The following is an 18,668-nucleotide window of genomic DNA, read 5'->3' as shown; positions in this document are numbered from 1 at the left end:
ATTACTTGTCCTGGGGCCAGGGGGAGGAGTCCAAATGTCAGACTCATTCTCTCTCTTTTCTAAGAAGGCAATCCTACAGAAGCTAGAGAGTTTTCTGTGTCCCTGGAGTTTCAGGTCTGTTCACATCCATACCTAATTGTTCCTGCCTCCTCTTCCACTTCAGAGAAAGCTGGGCAAAGTAGCATGTGTGTTACAACCTGCCCCAAAAAGCAAGGGTTCTTCTCACTTGGGGTGGATTAGAGGGAAATGACACTGAATGATCAGTGTTTGTAAATATATATATGTGTGTGTAGGGTTTATTTTAGAACTGTTCGGTCTCGAAGGAAAATAGGTGTAGCTGTTTTGGTTGTCAACCTTTATAGTAATAGAGCAGTATAAAATCATAAAAATGACACTTAAGAAAATGTATAAGGAAAAGAGAAAGAAAGGATAAAAATAGAAAGATATATAGTCACCACCCGCTGGATCCAGTGATGAAACTTGGTAATTGCAGTTTGATGCCTGTTGGTTGAAGTGGTGGCCACAGTCTTGATAAAGTGATGGTCTTGATCCATCGATGGTGGGGGAAGCCCCCCAAAACTCAAAGATTTTCCTGAGTTATATACACTCAGCTTCCAGTGGAACACCTAGTACCTCCCCTGGAGTGGGGATGATGTAACACTGGATCACTGGGACATGTCATAAGCATTTGTACAAAATCAATCATGGCCCATTAAAGTCAATCATCTGAGAGGAATAGCCCAGGCTAGGTGTGAATATCTTTCATGCTTCCTGGAGATATTTTCTCAGCAGAGTCATCATGTAAGACAGGACATTGGCATGGTAAGAAGGACTATCCCACTTCAAAGGATTTGCCTCTTAGCCTTATCTGAAAATCCAGTTTGTATCTTCAGGTATGCATGCCCTTCTGCACCTGGGATAGCTGGGCAATAGTACCCCTTTATTTCAAGATCCTTTTACAGTCCAAACAAGGAGGCATACTCAGGCAGGGATGGGCTTTCCTGGAGGAGCAGCTGTTTCTTTGCAGTTTGCTACAGTGTACTAAAGTGATCTTAACAATGCTTAAGTCATTAACCATTTCAGTGTCTGACAATGTGGCATCAGGAAGGGTCAAGAGACAGGGGCGTGGCTTGGTGCTGTAGAGTTGCTGCTGCAGGGTTTTTCTATCCACAAATTGCCAAGGACAAGAGGGCTTTGGCCATGGAGCAAGCCAGAACAATATAAGATCTGACGAAGTTCACAGTGGTTCACAGTGGAAACTGATCCTTCGTTGTGTGATTTTCAAAAATCCAGAATGATGTGGTGTTTGTAAAGATTTCTTCACTTTTCAAAGTTTCCATGCTTTCCTCTCCATAATGCCTTAAGGGTTTTGAAAGAGCAAATTTAATGCAATCTGAGAGTGGACAAGCCAACATCTTTGCCCTACTAGCAAAAAAACAGAAGTGACTTTTGAACCTGAAATAACTGAATCTGGAATTCTGTCATCATTGAAATTTATGTTTGTAGCTACTCTTTATGTTCACATTGTCGTTCATGAGAATGTGGATGGTCTTGAATTAGGCATCTTCTCTTAGGCTGTTTGCCCCTTATATTGCTCTGTGAGGTTAACCAGTAAGAAAAGCAGGTAGAGCCCCATGTACCTTCTCACAGGTTATATTTACTTCATTGGTTAGTTTGAGCCACAATGTAATTGCAGAGATCCAGTTTTAGTAGATTACTCGGGTATGTCTTCATGACCTAATGACCATGAAGACAGTATTAAACTTATACTAAGCATGCAATTATGTACTTTGCTAAATGAGACTAATTGCTTAAAAGCTGTCTGGAGTGACTAGATCTACTGAAGTTGAGTCACTGCTACTTCACTGTCAAGTGACAGGTTTTTTGTTGTTTACTGAAAATTATTACTTTTTTTACCAAGACTTCTGTTGATTACACAGATTTTTATATTTTATTATATTATTTACTTAGCTTACTGAGGAGTAGAAAGAGTTATTTTGGATTTTGCACGGTTGGCAGAGAAGACAAATAATTACTCTAACTGCAGGAAAATATTTCTCTTTTCCTGATATATTTGAAATGTAATTTTGTTTGGCAATTAGAGCCTATGAGAGACTGACTGCCTGGGTATACCAGGTTATGGCCATGATCAGAGTCCATTTTAATTAATCTGATTATTGTACATTTTGTAATACTCTAAAATTGTTTAGATTTCCTGACATTTATTAAGAAAAAACTTCTCTTTTACCTAGGGATGATTGCATGATACAAAACTGTGAATGGTTAGTCATAAGAAACTAATCAAGTTAGAGGCAACATGAAGTGAGGGAACCAGCAGCTAAGTTCTTATGTTATTTTGATACATGATCTTGGAAAAAATCCTTTACTGCTCACTGCAGTTTCTTGATTTTCCTTCAGCTAAGGAAGGACTATTAATACTTATCTCCTTGCTTTGCCAGTGTTGGGAGAATTAGCTAATGCACATGTTTATAATCAAAATGTCACTGGTTCAAAAATATAATTTTATTTTAATTAAATGTTTATATGTGTGTGTGTGTTCAGATAATTAATAATGACACCAGAGACCTGATTATGCTATTTATATCTTTAGTTGTCAATCTATCTATTAAGAAGGAACATTATCTATTTTCTACTTAAATAGCTTCTATCACACAGGAGAACCAAATCTCAAGGTGAATCAATGCTTTGTTTTCAGGCCTTTAGATCTGAATGTAATTCATAATTTTACTTGCTCTTAACCGCTCACTGTTTTAATTGTAGTGAAAAATTTTCATGTGTTTTGAAGTATTAAAGTACCAATGTTTTGATTGATTGACTTTGTTGTTTTTTTGGGGTTTTTTGAGTTGTTTGCTTAGGATGACACAGTGTAGAAGAAATCCAGGAAAAGAATTTGTTTCTTCTGGAGTCCTCATTCACTCCATGCAATTGCAAGACTCTGTAATGTTAAATTGTTTGGGCTCACCTCTGGTGTAAGCTTATTTAAAATAAAGTCTCATGCTCTGAGATAAACCTTATGTATTTGTGTAAAAACTCATTTGATTTCATTTCAGCAATGCACTGTAATCTTTTGGCCACCAGGATTCTTTCCTCCAGGATGTGAAATGCCATTTGAAGAAAACGTTGAGCCCTGAAACAAAAGGCCTCAGTCACTTTGAGTGTTGCTTAACAAGCAATTGTACATTTATAGCAACAAATATTAAAAATTGTGAGTCACAGGATAACTGAAGATAGAATGGATATCAAGGTTATTGAGACTAAGTCACTGTCCCACTCAGCATCTGCACAAAACAGGGCTAACTAGAAGAGACCAATCCCCACCTGGATACAGCCTCCTTTCAGGTAGTTGTAGAGATCAACAAGGTCCCCCTGAGCCTTCTTTTCTCCAGGCTAGACCCTATTATCTAGACCCTTCACCAAGGTCCATTGCTCTTCTTTGGAAATGAAGTCTGAAGTATAGCTTCATCCTGGAGGAATCTAACTCATTAGCTCTGATTCCTTTGTGATGTGAACCAAAGTGCAAAGTGAGGACATCTGGGAGATCTGCATCAAAAGTGCACTACTCTTTCAGACTAAGACACTATGTTAAAACTTTACCACTGGAAGATGTCATTGTATTAGCTCTTCCATAATTATAGTGTCATAAGAGCCCTGAGAAAAGATCAAACCTTCTATTCCAATGTAAGTGGAAGGTGATTCCAAAATGCCATTTATCAGGATTAACTTGAAAGGTCTTAAATACTTGCCTGTGAGGCAGTCTTCAGATGGATCATGAGTTCAACTAAGGTGATGTATGGAAGGAGCCATCCCCTAGATTTTTGTTAGATTAAGTGACATCAGAAGTGGGCTGTTAGGATGTGCTGTTATGACAGATAACTACTGCAAACCTGAAATTTTGTGCAAAGTAAAGCAGGAGAAACAATTTTTTATAGCAATTGTGTCAGACTTCTAGGTATGTATGGCTAGGCTTCACAAACGAAGATTTGGGAAGGGCTCTACCCATGTGGGTGTGTCCTTTGAGCCTGTGCAGTGGATATTTTAGGTGGGGCAAAGCATGCATGGAACTCGCCCCACCCCTCCTAAGGTTCATCTGCCATGGCCGAGTGAGCTTGGACAGTGAAGTCCTCAGGACTAGAACCTGCAGCCCCTGGTATTCCCAGGAGGTCTCCCATCCAAATACTTACCAGGGCTGACCCTGCTTAGCTTCCGAGATCTGATGGGATCAGATGTCAGGGAAGCATTTAACCGCCTTTTCAGACTTCTAGGTAGAATTAAACAAAAGAAGCTGAGCCAGAAATGCTCAATGAAACCGGTACAGAAAACCTAGTTTTCAGACTTCCGCCAGATCGAGCCCACTGCAACCACAAGACATGTTTTCTAAACTCATTTAGATAAGCTTACAAAACATTGACAGGAGCTTTGTTCCAGCAGGCTTCATGCCCCATTGCATATCATCTGTTCGTCTGCACCAGCATAAACACATCCACAGTGCACAGTGTGCATTGGTGAACGTCAGGACAGTGCCGCGCTCTGTCAATGCCTGATTCAGAATATGCTGCTACTGCTGCCTAAATCAACAGAGCACAGCTCCAGCCCTTGGGACCATGGCAGTATGACTGCAGGACGCTCACATAAATCTGCTTCAGTTCTTGGGTAATGCTGGTTATTAAACGTAGAGTTCTAATTTTGCATAAAAATGTTTGTTAAAGTAATTAAATGACACAGAGATGGGCATTTCCTTCCTTATTTTTCCTTCTGTGGCATTTGCAAAATGGCTTTTTAATGACTTCTAAGACAGGAAACTATTATCAGTATTAGTAGTTCCTACTCTCAGAAAACTCATTCTTTGCCTGAAGAAGCAACATGCTGCTTTCCTCAGGTGTGAAAATGCAAACAAATATTCTGCTTTCAAAGCATAAAATGGTCTCTGCTCTGAAACAGAAACAAACAGGAGATAGGCATAATAGGCATCTTGAATGTTGAATAGTTTATAAAGTGAATAAAAGTAAAGTTTAAATGTATGCAACTTTTCTGAGCTGATTTGTTTCTGAAGGTATGGTTTTAGTCTGAATTGTTAAAACATTGAGTACATGTATTAATCAGTTTGGACAGATTTTCTTCCTTTCCACACACATACACTAGCTGGCTTTATCTGGTTGCATACTTATACGAAAGCATTTTGGAATCACCTTCCACTTATATTGAAATAGAAGGTTTGATCTTTTCTCAGGGCTCTTATGACACTATAATTATGGAAGAGCTAATACAATGACATCTTCCAGTGGTAAAGTTTTTGACAAGTAACTTTCCTGAAAACAATGCAATAAGTCACTCCTTCAAAAATACATTACTATATCTGCTGACTTTTTGGGCACTGACCTGTGAGCCATCATAATAATCCTATGCAATTACTTTTTCAAAGAACTCCATGAACTATTTACCTGAAATTTCATTCAAATTAAATTTGAGTTTAGCCCTGAATTTAGCATCAAAGTTGCATATGATATAATAAGGCATTATGCTTCTTTTCACAGTAATGAAAACATTATACAAATATTTTTTAAAAATACCTAGAATATATTTTTTTTGCCTCACTGAGCACTTGAAAATCAAGCATTTGTTTTCTCACTTCATGAGCAGCAGGAAGCAAAAATATAAATCTGAAATTAAAATGTTTCATCTCTCTTAAATGATACACATTGAAAGAAATGAAACATAAGCAAAAATATATCTTTTTCCCCACGTTAAATAAGCTTTATCTAGTATAATATTTTTACATATTTTCCTGAGGAGTAATTGTAATGCTGCCAATTAGACGGTGAATTGACAGTTGAAAAATGAGGCAGTGAGCAAGACTGTCCAGAATTAGTAAGTTCAAGGGAAGGAGCATCCTTAAACTTTGGGCAAATTTAAATCCCTTAAGAAATGAAAGACTTGTGGCCTCTGAAACACAATTAGAGTGGATATGTATTTCACTTTCTTCTGATTTAAAGCAATGTAGCCTCTTTCTGTCAGTATGGCCATTGTGTATGATTTCATACCTGTAGTGTCTGAGCAGTTTATGATTCTTAATGGGAGTTTATATCCCTCTGAGTTTGGAAGTGTAATTTTTATATTAAGGGAGAATCAAAGCACACATAAAGTGGGATCTTTTTCTGGGAATATAGAAAGAATACATCATCAGGATTCAGAGTCAGAGACTCAGAAATCATCAATACTGTTTCATTCTAACTATATATCTCATCTTTTTTTCCCCTTTTCTTTTTACTCTTCTTTCTTTTTATTTTCTTTCTTTCCCCCTCCTTAAACCTAATTTCCTAAGGAATTAAGGCTCTCACAATCATTCTCTAGTTGTATCTGAGAGTTATCTTCTTTTTAAACCAGCTTTAGGCAAACTTGACAGAGGGATGAATTTCTAAAGCTATTGAGTTACAGTGACTGTCAGCTATATCTGTGCCCTCACTGAGCAGAAAACAAACAAAAGAGATCAGTTTGTATTGAACATTAGGCAATACGTAGTCACTTTGAGAAATCTGTGCTTATTGGCACTGATTCCAATGATTATTTATTTATTCATTTATTTTACTATTAGTTGCATCAGGCATTTTCTTCCTGTTGCAGACATGCTATCAACTATGCATCAGTGCTGAGTGTGTTTTATACATATATGATTTTACAAATGTATATATACATGTATATATGTGTTCCCCAACCAAAGTACATTCAGAAAACAGAAGAACCCATGCTATTTTCCCTGTAACTTCAGACAGCCTTAAATAAATTTTCTAGTGTCCAAACTCAAAGGAAGCTAATAAGCTTTCCACAAGATCACTGTGTAATATTATCCTAAGCAAAATTTCTTTGTGCAGAAAATACATATTTTCAGCACACATACTTGAGTATGGTTCCATGTGAAGAGCAGTAATTTGGGTACACCAGATGTTGTTACAATGATTGAATTGATGTGGCCTTGGAAATAAAAAATATGGGGCTAATAGCCTGGTGGGACCAATACTAAAAAACACCACCAAAATTAAAATTTGGAGATGCTGAAGTAAAGTACTACTGAAACAGCTGGTTGGATGGCAGTGCTTATTACACCTTCTTTCATTTAAATCTGAAAAGTTGTTCTCACTTAGTAAAGACTTTACTGAATAGCAGAGCACTTGTGTAAGGCTTGCAGATTATTTGGTTGGAATGACTGTTGTGTTTCAAACTATATTGCATGTCTGATAGAATTACTACTGTACTCTGTGTGTGCTGAAGGTTGAAAGGTAATTAATAATCTCCAAGAATATGTCTGAGCTTTATTAAAACAGTCAGATGAAAATTCCCCTGTTGCAGCCCATCAAGAATAACAGGTGTTTTGAAATAGACTGTTGCTATTTATTATTTGTATTTGTAACAATACCCTGGGCTCATTGTTCTGCAAAAGAACCCTCTATATCTATAAGTGTCCCCAGGACCTTTGTTGTGGGAGGTTTCTTTGGTGTTGACTGGGAGGTTTGCATGTGGTAGCACACCAAGCTGCATTCTTGCTTGTTAGAATCCCACCCTCAGAACTGGTGAAATTTGAAAACAGCCTGTTTCAGGTTATGTCTGGCTTGTTGCTGAACACAATTCTTCCTCTCCCTGCCATATACCTATCCAAACTGCTCATGCTGCTCATGCATGGGTGGATAATCTCGGAAGCTGGCATGCTAATGGCACTCTTGAGAGGTGCAGCTGCATGTCCAGCCATGACTGAAAGGGGTGAGAACTGTGGAAGCAATTCAGTGAATGTTGTGGTGTATATTAGGATGAAGACAATTAGGTATGGTTGGCTTCTGTTCTTAACATTCCTGGCAAGAGTAGGGAATGGATGCCAGAGTGCATTTGCAGTTAAAGGAGGGGTGCTTGAAGTGTGGTAAAGACTGGCAGTCAGGCCAACTGGAAAACTCTGTGCAAGATACACAAATATATAACTGCTGTTCAGAAATAATGGACAGGGCAAGAATCACATGCACATCCTCTGGATCTAAAAAACCCTACGTCATATCAAGGCTGATGTGTCACTGGTGTGGTACCTGCTCGCTCTGTGATCTACAAGCACAGTCCAGGGCAGAGAACGGAGACAGACCTGAGTGGCCTGCTTTTGGCAGCAGACTTATGCCAGCAGCGCTATACTGGATAAGGTTCTCCAATGTTTTTTCTAAAAGAACAACCATAGTTTTGATTTCCAGCTGATTATACAATGACATAACTTTTTTACATCAGATCTAGTTTATTAAAAATGTTGATACAGCCCAGAAGTAGTATTATCAGGACCAAGATTTCTAAAAACAGTAAGAACTTATTTGTGCAAATTGCCAGACTAATATGCCAAGTGTAGAAAGAAAAGAGTCCTGGAAGAAGGATAAGAGTTCAAACATGTTCTCTTTTTTTTTTCACTTTTTAATCAGTGATGTATATTGAGTCAGGCAATCACGTTTCTATGGAAAGAAAAATGAGATTTGACAGACCTTCAAACTATTTGGGTGATTGGTGGGTGAAACTTTTCTTTCTTGTATGTTTAACTAACTTTTTTGTGTGAGCATGCACAAAGACTGTATTTTTGTTTTCACAGTAAAGTAAAGAAAGCAAAATATTAATGCTCTTATTTGCAGAAAATATTTGCAAATAGCTTTGGTAACCTTTCTCTTGTCAACTTTGTGGCATCCGTGGTTTAAAACTGATTGAGGGCAGATGTTTTCCAAGCAAGAAAAGCAAGGATGGGGTCATGCAAGCATGGATATGGTTGGGTTTTACAAGCAAATATAAAACTCGAGTGATCTGTGTGCTCCTGAAATGATTCATGCATTTGACACCTTTTAACAGCTTAAAGTAAGTGTAGTATAGAAGATTGCATGAGAGGTACAAACATGGGTGGAATTTGATGCGGTTTAGACACTGAATGTAGGTCTCTCAATTTGCTGCATAATTTTCCCATCTAATTAATCACTGCAATTGGTCTGTTGCTTTGTGTGGGGCTTAAGTCACTCTCTGAAATATCCAAAAAGAAAAAAATTCTAAGTGAGGTGAAATTTTACAAGAGAGAAGACAAACACCAATTTTAATGAGGAAGGTCTGATTTCTGTCAAAATATGGAGCAGTTGGTATTGTGTTACATGGTTTGTTTCCCTGAAAGGCACATGTGAAAGGCAACAAAGGGCATGGACACCTCTGCTGCAATAAACAAAGTAGTTCTAGCATGTGTCCCTCTGGTTTATAATTATTTAAGAATAGAAGATTATATTCAGAATTTTTTTAACTGTTTCTCAAGTTTCTGACTGAACAAGAAGATATTTACAATGAAGTCAGTGCATTGCATTAATGGGTGGTAGAGTTGCTTTACAAGATTTCTGAATGTGGCTTCCATTAGCACTGCTCCCAGACACAAATGAGAGGGTTTGGCTGTATGCATTACATCTTCTAAGTTCACAGGCATTGCTTCTCTGGGATCGTGTCCTCACCCAGGGCAACCAATGTGTGTGGAGGGGTGGGAGGGTTTTATTTCACATAGCTTTGACTGAATCCCTCTTGCAGAACCACAAATTTCCGGGTCTGCAAAAAAAACAACTGATGGCTTTAAAGAAACTCATGCCCTAGTCTAGTAAGGCAAACAGTCCACATCACCAAACACAAAATGGACTCACAAACCATAACATGATCTCGGTGACACTGATTTCAAATATTTCTTAAGAGTAGTTAGTCTTTATCACCAAAGAACAATTCCCTCGATTTGTTGTGCCTGAAAAAATCTCATCTTAATCCTCCCTCTCAGGACCACTTTTCCTCCCTGCATGCAGGAGCAAGCACCATCACACTTGGTACTTGCACTTAAAACTGGAAGAGCAGAAAAACAGAGCTTGCAAAGATGATGCAAATTCCAGTGGAAAAATCAGGCTGTCAGGGGAATTGTTGGCATTAAGGCAATGGGTTTATCCTCTCAATAGATCTGCTACCTTCACTGACACAGGACAATGGCTTGATATTTTCTCCTCTATCCAAGTTTTCTAGTTGTCAGGTGGTGTGCAGCTTCTGTGCCTTTGAGCCAGATGTTTGATAGACTGCATGCATGAGGCTTGCACAGGTGTTCTTAGAGGAGAGCTAGTAAATCTCTTCCTAAATAGGCCACCCCATAGGTTCTAATATTGTGGTACTCTTTTTTACCGGTACTTTGAATAATTCAGCAGCAGAGAAGATCAAAAGACAACAAGGTTTTAAGCTATGAATAGAGGTATCATATAAAGAATATATATATATGTATGTATATATAAAGAGTATTATATAAAGAATAGCACCAATTTATGTTTAAATAAGATGAAACTTAATTATCTTAGATGATTTAAAATGTCTCTTTTAAACTGTTCCTTTCTGTGATACTGAGTTGTATCATAGTCACATGAAAATCATTTTTTGTTTCAAGATTCAAATTAGGATTTGCCAAGAATGTTTGGTAATTTTAGTTTTTGGTTGAAATTTTATAAGATTTTCTCCTATTTCTGTTACTATCTTCTTGTCTTTTCCCATCCCTTCTAGTTTCTTCCTATTTAGAGAGCAGCTGGGGGTGTCACACCTCAGGATAGCTGGGGAGCAGCCCCGTGGATTTGAGGGTAGCTGGAGAAATATCTTGCCTCTAAAAGAAGCCAGAGGTGGGTGACAATGCTCACCTTGCTGAGCAGAGTATGTTGAAAGATTTCTGGGGAGTAGACCTGGAAATCTGAGCCTGGCTTCCCCAGCAGGAACAGGGACAGATCTTTGGACTATAGAGAGGAAGGGCTGATGAAGCAGGACCGTGAGTCATGTCTTCTGTATTCTCAAGTTATGGAGTCATGACCATGGTACTAGGATGGTGCAGTGGGCTTTTTGAAACAGAACTCTCCTCCCTACAAGCTTCTTTAGGATGAAGTAATTTCCAACACACAATTTATAAGTATGAGCTTGCATACATAAAATGTCTCTCCATCCTTAAACCTGACCCTTCATATAACTGGCTTACTGTAGTTACTCATAGTTCTAGAAAAATTTCTTAGCAAAACAATTTTCTGGGTTAATCACATGTTATTTCTCTTTCTGATTGTGAGGATGCTTACAATGAATCTTTTATTGCAGGGATGTATTTGTTAATATTTTTATTCTGCTGAGGATTCCCTCTCATTTTCCTAGCTCTCTGTTATGTGACACTTCTGCTGAGGCATATAATCAGCCAGAGACACCATTCTGAGCTGAACATATTTCTATGTCTGACTCAGTATTTCACCTCTTGTGACACAGCACAGGTGATTCTTTGGGAAAAGCAAATGCAATATTTTCCCCATTGTTTCTGGTTAACGGTTGAGTCACTGTCTATTCTCTAGTTTTTAGCCTATTGAATGCAAAATTACCTACAGGCAGATGGTTTTCATTTCAGTAGTAGTTAATTCTTACATTTTAGAGATTCCCATTCAAGTTGTGAAACATCTGCAGTGGATTCTTTCCAAGGTCACAATAGATTTATTGTATGCCTTGTTTGTAGCCACAGATTAAATGTGTAAACAAAGAATGACTCTACTGAGATGAAGAATAAGTTTTCTGAGCATGGTGCTCTGTCTCTTGTCCCAGGCATCTCCCAGTCTGACCAGAAAAACAGGGACACTTTCATGAGCAGGATGAAATGAAATGAAATGAAATGAAATGAAATGTGTACTAACCAAGTGTTAAAGATCTTATGATCCATATTTGGTTTTTATGACAGAACATTGGTCTCACTTTCAGATGACTGCTACAACTGTGCTTCTTAATAAACCCCAGATCAGTAGCCAGATTACTGATAGGTTTCCAATTTCAATGAATCAAGCCTCACTAAGATGGTGAACTTCCTTTGCAACAGTCTGTCCCTGAAAAATTACATGAGTAAGTGCTGTAGAGGAGTTGGAGATTTCATTTTTATTTTGGAAAACATTGCCAATGTTTTGATTATTTTTTTTCCTTTACTCTCTACTTTGTTTCCTCTCCTGCTATGATTTTCTTTAAAAAGCAATATTGTGTTTTTCTAGTGACAGTGAAGGATAAGTTGTTTCCAGCTGTCAAACAGGAAATTTCACGTTGGATTTGACCTAGAAACATTTAATGGCAATATCTTTGACAGTGTCAGATAGGAAGGTTGGGGAACTTGGAAGCAATCTATGAGATATTAAAAAGGAGTCTGCTTCGCAATGCATGTAAAAATAAAATTGTGTGATAGGTGAAATAGATCTTTCATTACTTGTTAAAAATACAATTCAGAAAAACTTTTTTTCTTTAACTGGTAAGGTGTTTGATAAATGCAAAGTAGTATAAGGTAGATTTTTATCTTAGGGTACTATACACCACTTTTTCTCCTAAGTGTACTATCTAGAAACTGCTGTACAGAAATTCACTCTCTACAGAACAAAATAAAGGCGTTGAAATTACGGCACTCTGCACCTTGGATCTGTGGGTTCAGACATGCCTAAGTCTACCATGAAGCGCTTTACCATATTGAACAAGTCTATCAGGCCTTTGCTCAGACAAACACTGCTGGACATTAACACCCCAGATAATTACCTATTACTATCCGTTCTTGTTTGAAGTAAATATGGTGAGAAAGTTACAGATGAGAAACTTTGTGCCGTGTTGCATGGTGACAAACTTTGTTTTGGCATAATGATACATCTTAGACATTTTGTTACTTTTTCTCTTTACACCAAGGAGTGCCATGGAATATATTTATTAAAGTGTTACCTGAACATGAAGAACACTAAGTAGTCTACTTTTCTTGCTTTGAGTGTGAGTGCTGTGGCAGCATGCTGCACAGCTGAATTGCTAGGACTCTTGGCTGTGATAAAATTGTGGATCTTGTGGACATAGTATTATTCAAACATACTGGTTGTCCGCACTAACATCTGCAACATATTAGCTTTTGTAGTCTGCTGAGCATTTACTTGTTCCTCTTTAACATTAACCTTAAGTAGCTGCTAGGTTCATCTTGTAGTTAATAGCCTATGTTCATACTGATATCTAATTACATGCTACAAGGTGTCTGGGGCTTTGGGGGTTTTGTTGGTTTGTTTTTTGTTGGTGGTTGTTGTTGTTGTTGTTGTTGTGTTTTCTTTGTTTTTTAATTTCCTGTTCATATAAATATCAATGTCTATGGTTGTGTGGGTCCTTTACATTTGATTGTGAGGATTCTAGGACTCATTGCACCCAGACACTTTAAGGCATCCTTATATTTCTCTTCTTTCTCAAGGCTGCAAAGTTTATACCCTTTTCATTATTTAAAAAAAACGGCTTGTGCCTATAGATCCAGACATATTCCATAGATATGAATATCATTACAGGTTTTTATATTTTGTATTCATTGAAAGGCTTTTGTCTTAAAACACAGGAGCTGTTCAACTGATATTCTCAAAAGAATAGTCAGTCTCTCAGACAAGGAATCTGATTTTTTACAATGCCATTGACTGGCCATGAATAATGTATGATTATGTCAGTCCACCATGAAGGCTGAAGTACTTAGGAAATCTATTTAATGACATTTTAACCAAGCTGCATTGAATGATGTTGTGGATGAAGTAATGGTTCTTGAGAGCATTGGGAAAGTTACTGTTGTTAATTTATGTTTGTACAGCTTCCAGACAGCCACTATGCTTATGCCATCTTCGCTATCTTACAGTCGGGATTTTTGGCAAACCACAATAATCAGGATTTCTAGATGTAGTGCAAGCAGATCCTGATTTCACTGGCACATATTTAAGTCTAAATTTCATTAGAGTTGCTCTCCACATGTTTACCATATGACTGAAATCTGACTCCACTTACCCTGGGACTTTAGTCAAATAAACAGCAATAATTGTTTGCTAGAATTGCTTGCTATAATTGAAGCTAGAATTTTGTATCTATATGGCACAAAGTCTGGAGAAAAGTAGTGATTAGAGGTAGTGTTCACTTTGTGTATATTTTATAGATTTTACTAGGACTCTGTGAACAATAAATGATATATCCATATTTTCAAAGCAGAGCTTGCATTATGAATGCAAACCAAATAATTTTTATAGTTTTGAATTAAGCACATATTAACAAGATGGCTTTAAAATGTTAACAATTAAAAAAGAATAGTGACATTCAAAATCATAAGTGTTGACAAAACTTGTATTGACAGTAAAGTGAATGACAGAAGAGCTTTGCAGCATCTAAAGCACTGATAGGGACTTTTACATGAGTTTTTGAAAATAATTGGGAGATAAGTGATTTTTAATGAAGATAGACTGTATTTTCACTGATGCTGAAGATTTAGAGATATTTGTTGGGAGCAAGATAATTAATTGAAAAAGATGCTGTACTTACTGTTGAGAAAGTTCTGTTCTGGAGCTTTACAGAGCATGCATGGGCATAAAGAGTTCTTAGGCAGGTAGCAGCAGAGAGGACAGTTTGTTTAAAAAGACTGAGGAAGAAGCAGGGCATTTGACAGTCTCCAATGTCCTGAATAAAAAACTTTCATTATGTTTGTCATAACTGAGTTGTATTCCTCCACTCTAAATAGTGCTGCAGCTTGCACACATCTAATCACACAAGGAGACAGGAGGTTTCATCCCACTCATTTCCTTCTTCACTCAAGGGCAATTTGCCCTGAGATGATGATGATTCACAAAGCACTTTATTAGAAACCTTAAACAGAAAAAAGATAAATCCATGTCCCTGTATACACAGAAGCCATAGCAACTGATTCCAGTTGCACTCCAGGAGCACATGAGAAGAAATTAACAGGAACAGAACAGAAAATTCATGAAGATCTCTGGAGTGAGAAAAATCTGACACAATACAGTAAGGTGCAGATGCACTCAATATATGCCATGTGCACTGAAGGTGAAAATATTTGGAAGTCATTTCTCTTCACTAAAAGAATGAGATCTGAATAATGGTAATCTTCTTGCAGAAGTTAGTATAATTCCAGGACTGGTGGTAATCAGTGAATGGGAATGGTTTTAAGGAAGTGTGCAGAGACCTGGGGAGAACGTGGAAGTCTCTGAAGAACTGCATGTGATCAACTACATATTTTGAGTTCAGTGAGTAAAGAAAATCACACAAGAAATTGCCTGATTGCTATGACCTTAAACAAGGACCTTTCAGATGAAAGTCCACTTTGATACCATCAACCTGCTTTGGGTTTAGCTTAGCTTTAACCTAACAGAAATGGAATATTCAGTACTCTTTGTGAAGATCACAAGGTTTTAGAAGTTCTAAAATATCTAAGTAAGAATCTGTGCCTTATGATATGGTAAAATAGAGACTGAACCCTCAAGTCCCACAAAACGTTCTAGCAGACAGATATATAGTGATTGTCCAAGCAATAAATTTTTCTTATGTAAAGAAAAATTTTATATTGGATTGCTTGTGATCAACCTGAAGATTCTCAAAATTATATTCCTATTAAAGATGACTAAGGACAGGGATTTAGAGAAGCCTGAGCCTCTGATTCAGTGATGGCAAGTTAAGCAGTTTGATTACCCTTCCCTCCTCAGTGCCTTGTGTATATTTAGCCCTCGCAAAAGAAAGAAGAAAAGAAGCCAATAGATCCTAGTTTCAGCAGAATAATAAGCCTGTGGAATGTTGAGGGAATGAGGGGTTTTATCCCCTTGTCCTATTAGAACAGTTGAAATACCCAAATATTTTTTGCTTTAAAGGCTTAAGAGTAATTGTTGGTAGAAACAGAACATCAATACTAAAGATTAAAACTTGCCTGAGATAAAAATAACTGTTTATCTTGCCTTCCTCCTTAGTGTAGTTAATTTTTCTTACATTACTTCTATTAGCATGCACTTCTTACACATCTTTTCCATCACAAATATAGTTCAAATTAATCTATCATTTATGTCTTCTTTTGCCTGCCTGGGCCTGAATATGCTTTCATTGTTTAAGTATAGGATTTAAATTGCTCTAATAGAAGTATGTAGCATAGTTTATTTAAGTTATTTCTGATCCTCTTTAGGAAATCACTTGTTTTGCTACAGTGATGCTATTCTTGGCACTGCTTTCAGGAGCACCAAGCTTTCAGACTGTGTTCTTGGAAGAAACTATTAGTATTGAAAAGGAGAGAAGAGGACTAGGCAGTATGTGACTGAGGAAACTTTTGGTGGAGAGGAAGCTGCTTGTGAGTCATCAGTGTGCCCTGGCAGCAATGAAGGGTGGTAATATGTGGGTACACATTAATAGAACTGCAGTTAGATCAGAGGAGGCGATTATTCCTCTTTATGTGGCCTTTCTAGGCCACTTATTGAATGTTTTGTCCAGTTTTGGGCTGTTAATAAAAGGAAAATTTTAAACTGGAGTGAAGAGTCACCAAGAGGTTCAGAAACATGCATTTGTCCTGTGAGGAGAAGCTGAGGGAATGAGGCTCGTTCATATTGTGGAGAGTGGAAAGCTAACAGTGGCCTGTCAACACCTATTGGGAGGTTAGCAAGGAAAGAGAGCCAGGCTCTTAACTGAGATTTGTGGTAGGAGAATGAATGCCAAGAATTCAGGTTGCTAGATATAGGGAAAAACTTTTTCACCTTGAAGCATGGAGGATTTCAAGACGCGCCTGGAAAAAACCCTGAGTATCTCAGTCTGACCTTATGGCTGACCCCGCTTTGAGCAGGAGATTGGATTGTACCAGTCTTCCTGAGGTCCTTCACAACTTGACTGCTCCCATGAGCCTGTAAAATAGAAGACTTCTGCAAACAGAATTAAAATCTCCTGGGAGACATTTCCTGGCAATCTGAATTCCCTTTCAAGTATTCTATTATTGCCATGTTAAAGAGAAACTAAAACTGTAGACAGCTAAACTGGTCTTTAAAATGTACACCTGAACAAAAACAGGAGGACCTGTTGGATCTTGGAATGAGATGTGCTGGAGGATCTCGGCTCTGTATTTTCTGGCTGCTTCCTGAAGGCAGTTTAGGAAGAAGTAGACAAAGTTTGGATCTGATTCATCTTCCTTGCTTGCTATCCAGTCCTTTTGAGCCAGAAAGGGTCCAGACACAGTAATGTATGTTAGTCATGCATCAGGATGCTCCACTAATGTACCAGTCCCTACAGTGATCTGATTACTTGAGATGTCACTGGACTGAGGATTTTTCAATATGATCAATTTTGAAATAGGAAGAGTGTGATTGAACAGACCAGGTGTCAATTTTGGGAGCTCATTTCTCCACCTGGCTACTAATGCATTGTAAACCAAACTGTGAGTTACACAATGAAGTTAAAAGTTTGCAAAGAAACAATTAACTGACTTCCCTCCCACGTATGCAGGAAGTGCAAAGCTACCTTGGAAGGGGGTTTCAGAGAAGCTTGATACTGATTGTAAAAGACTCCATATTCTTACACATTTGGTAGTTCCCTGTAGTCTTGCTGTCCTACTTTGTCCACACTTACAACTCAGTCCTCCTCTAACATTTGCTGTCTTGTTGATTGCATCTTCATATTCACCTTTTCAAACTCTTTTTTTTTTTAGGATTGAATTAATTTATCAGAAGAAACTCACAGCATTTGTATCCTATTAAGAAACACTGATCTCATTCTTTATGCCTGGTACAACGGTGACAATCATTCTCATTTGCACAGAAATTAATTTCAAAGCTTCTAGCAAATTGGTTTATGGTGACAAGTGAAGAACTGTAATTCCATTACTAAATTGCGGTCATTTCAAAGGGTCAAAATAGGCAGCTGCTTAATAACCCTGCTCTTGCAGAAAGTGATGTGGAAAGTTTGAACAAGAGATATTCTAAGTGCTTCCTTTTTAATGCATCTTAATAGAGAAAATAATCTTCAACTAAATAATAGTTTTCAGCATCCTTAGACAGTTATGATTAAGTCCTAGCAGGATATAAGAATGCCATACTGTGTAGTTATTTTCTTGGAGATATTATTGTTATCTGTCTTGCAGTACACTTGGAAGAGAATCCATTCACCAACCTCAGATATCATGGCTTCTGTGTGTGGTGCCTTCAGTCATGTGTGTGTGGATTCAGAGAATCTAAGTAGACTAACTGAGGAGACATGAAGATGGCCTGTTTGCTCATAATCTTCACTCAGAAAGGAATTAGAAACAGATGGTAAATCAGAAGTTGTCTTTGTCTAGTCACTGGGAATTTATGCTCAGGAGTGAAGTTTTGAAGATCCATTTGAAAACAGAATGATGTTTTGTTTCATCTGCTGAAAGGTTGATTACAAAATGAGCACAGGGATGGAAAGAAGAGACAATCATCTTAAAACTGTGAGGAATATATCAGCTCTTCTCTCTGAGCTGGCTCAAGGCTTTGTGACAATATAGTCGAGCTTGCTATTCCTTATGCTGTCAGAGGCAATATGTCAGCTGCAGTTGCTTATGGGGACCTTTTCTGCCTTGCAGTAACCGTCTTCCCCAGCTCAGCCTGTGGTAGCAGCAGGGCTGAAGGGCTGTTCAGAGGGGAGGAGCTGCATGTGGTGCTGGCATTGCTGGATCTCTTCTCCAGCTATGGCCACCTCAGCAGTCCATGTCTCCTGGCTGGCTGTTGTAAAACCAGTGTGGACTGTGCATCATGGAAAAATTAGAATAGTTAGTTCTCCTCTTGAATATGTCTGGTTTAGATGACACCTTCTGTAAAACATTTGGA

General features: G+C 37.9%; 1 protein-coding gene and 1 pseudogene across 8 annotated transcripts in view; one reads left to right on the top strand and one right to left on the bottom strand.

Annotated features, from left to right (window-relative positions):
- The window catches only part of LOC139671172 (poly(rC)-binding protein 3-like), a 511,988-nt gene that overhangs the window by 218,759 nt on the left and 274,561 nt on the right, over positions 1 to 18,668 (top strand). The window lies entirely within an intron of this gene.
- On the bottom strand, positions 4,154 to 4,271 carry LOC139671737 (5S ribosomal RNA; annotated as a pseudogene).

Source organism: Pithys albifrons, chromosome 4, assembly GCF_047495875.1.
Source record: "Pithys albifrons albifrons isolate INPA30051 chromosome 4, PitAlb_v1, whole genome shotgun sequence".
Lineage (NCBI taxonomy): Eukaryota > Metazoa > Chordata > Aves > Passeriformes > Thamnophilidae > Pithys > Pithys albifrons.
The sequence above is the reverse complement of the archived record's forward strand: the minus strand, read 5'-3'. Positions and strand labels throughout refer to the sequence as shown.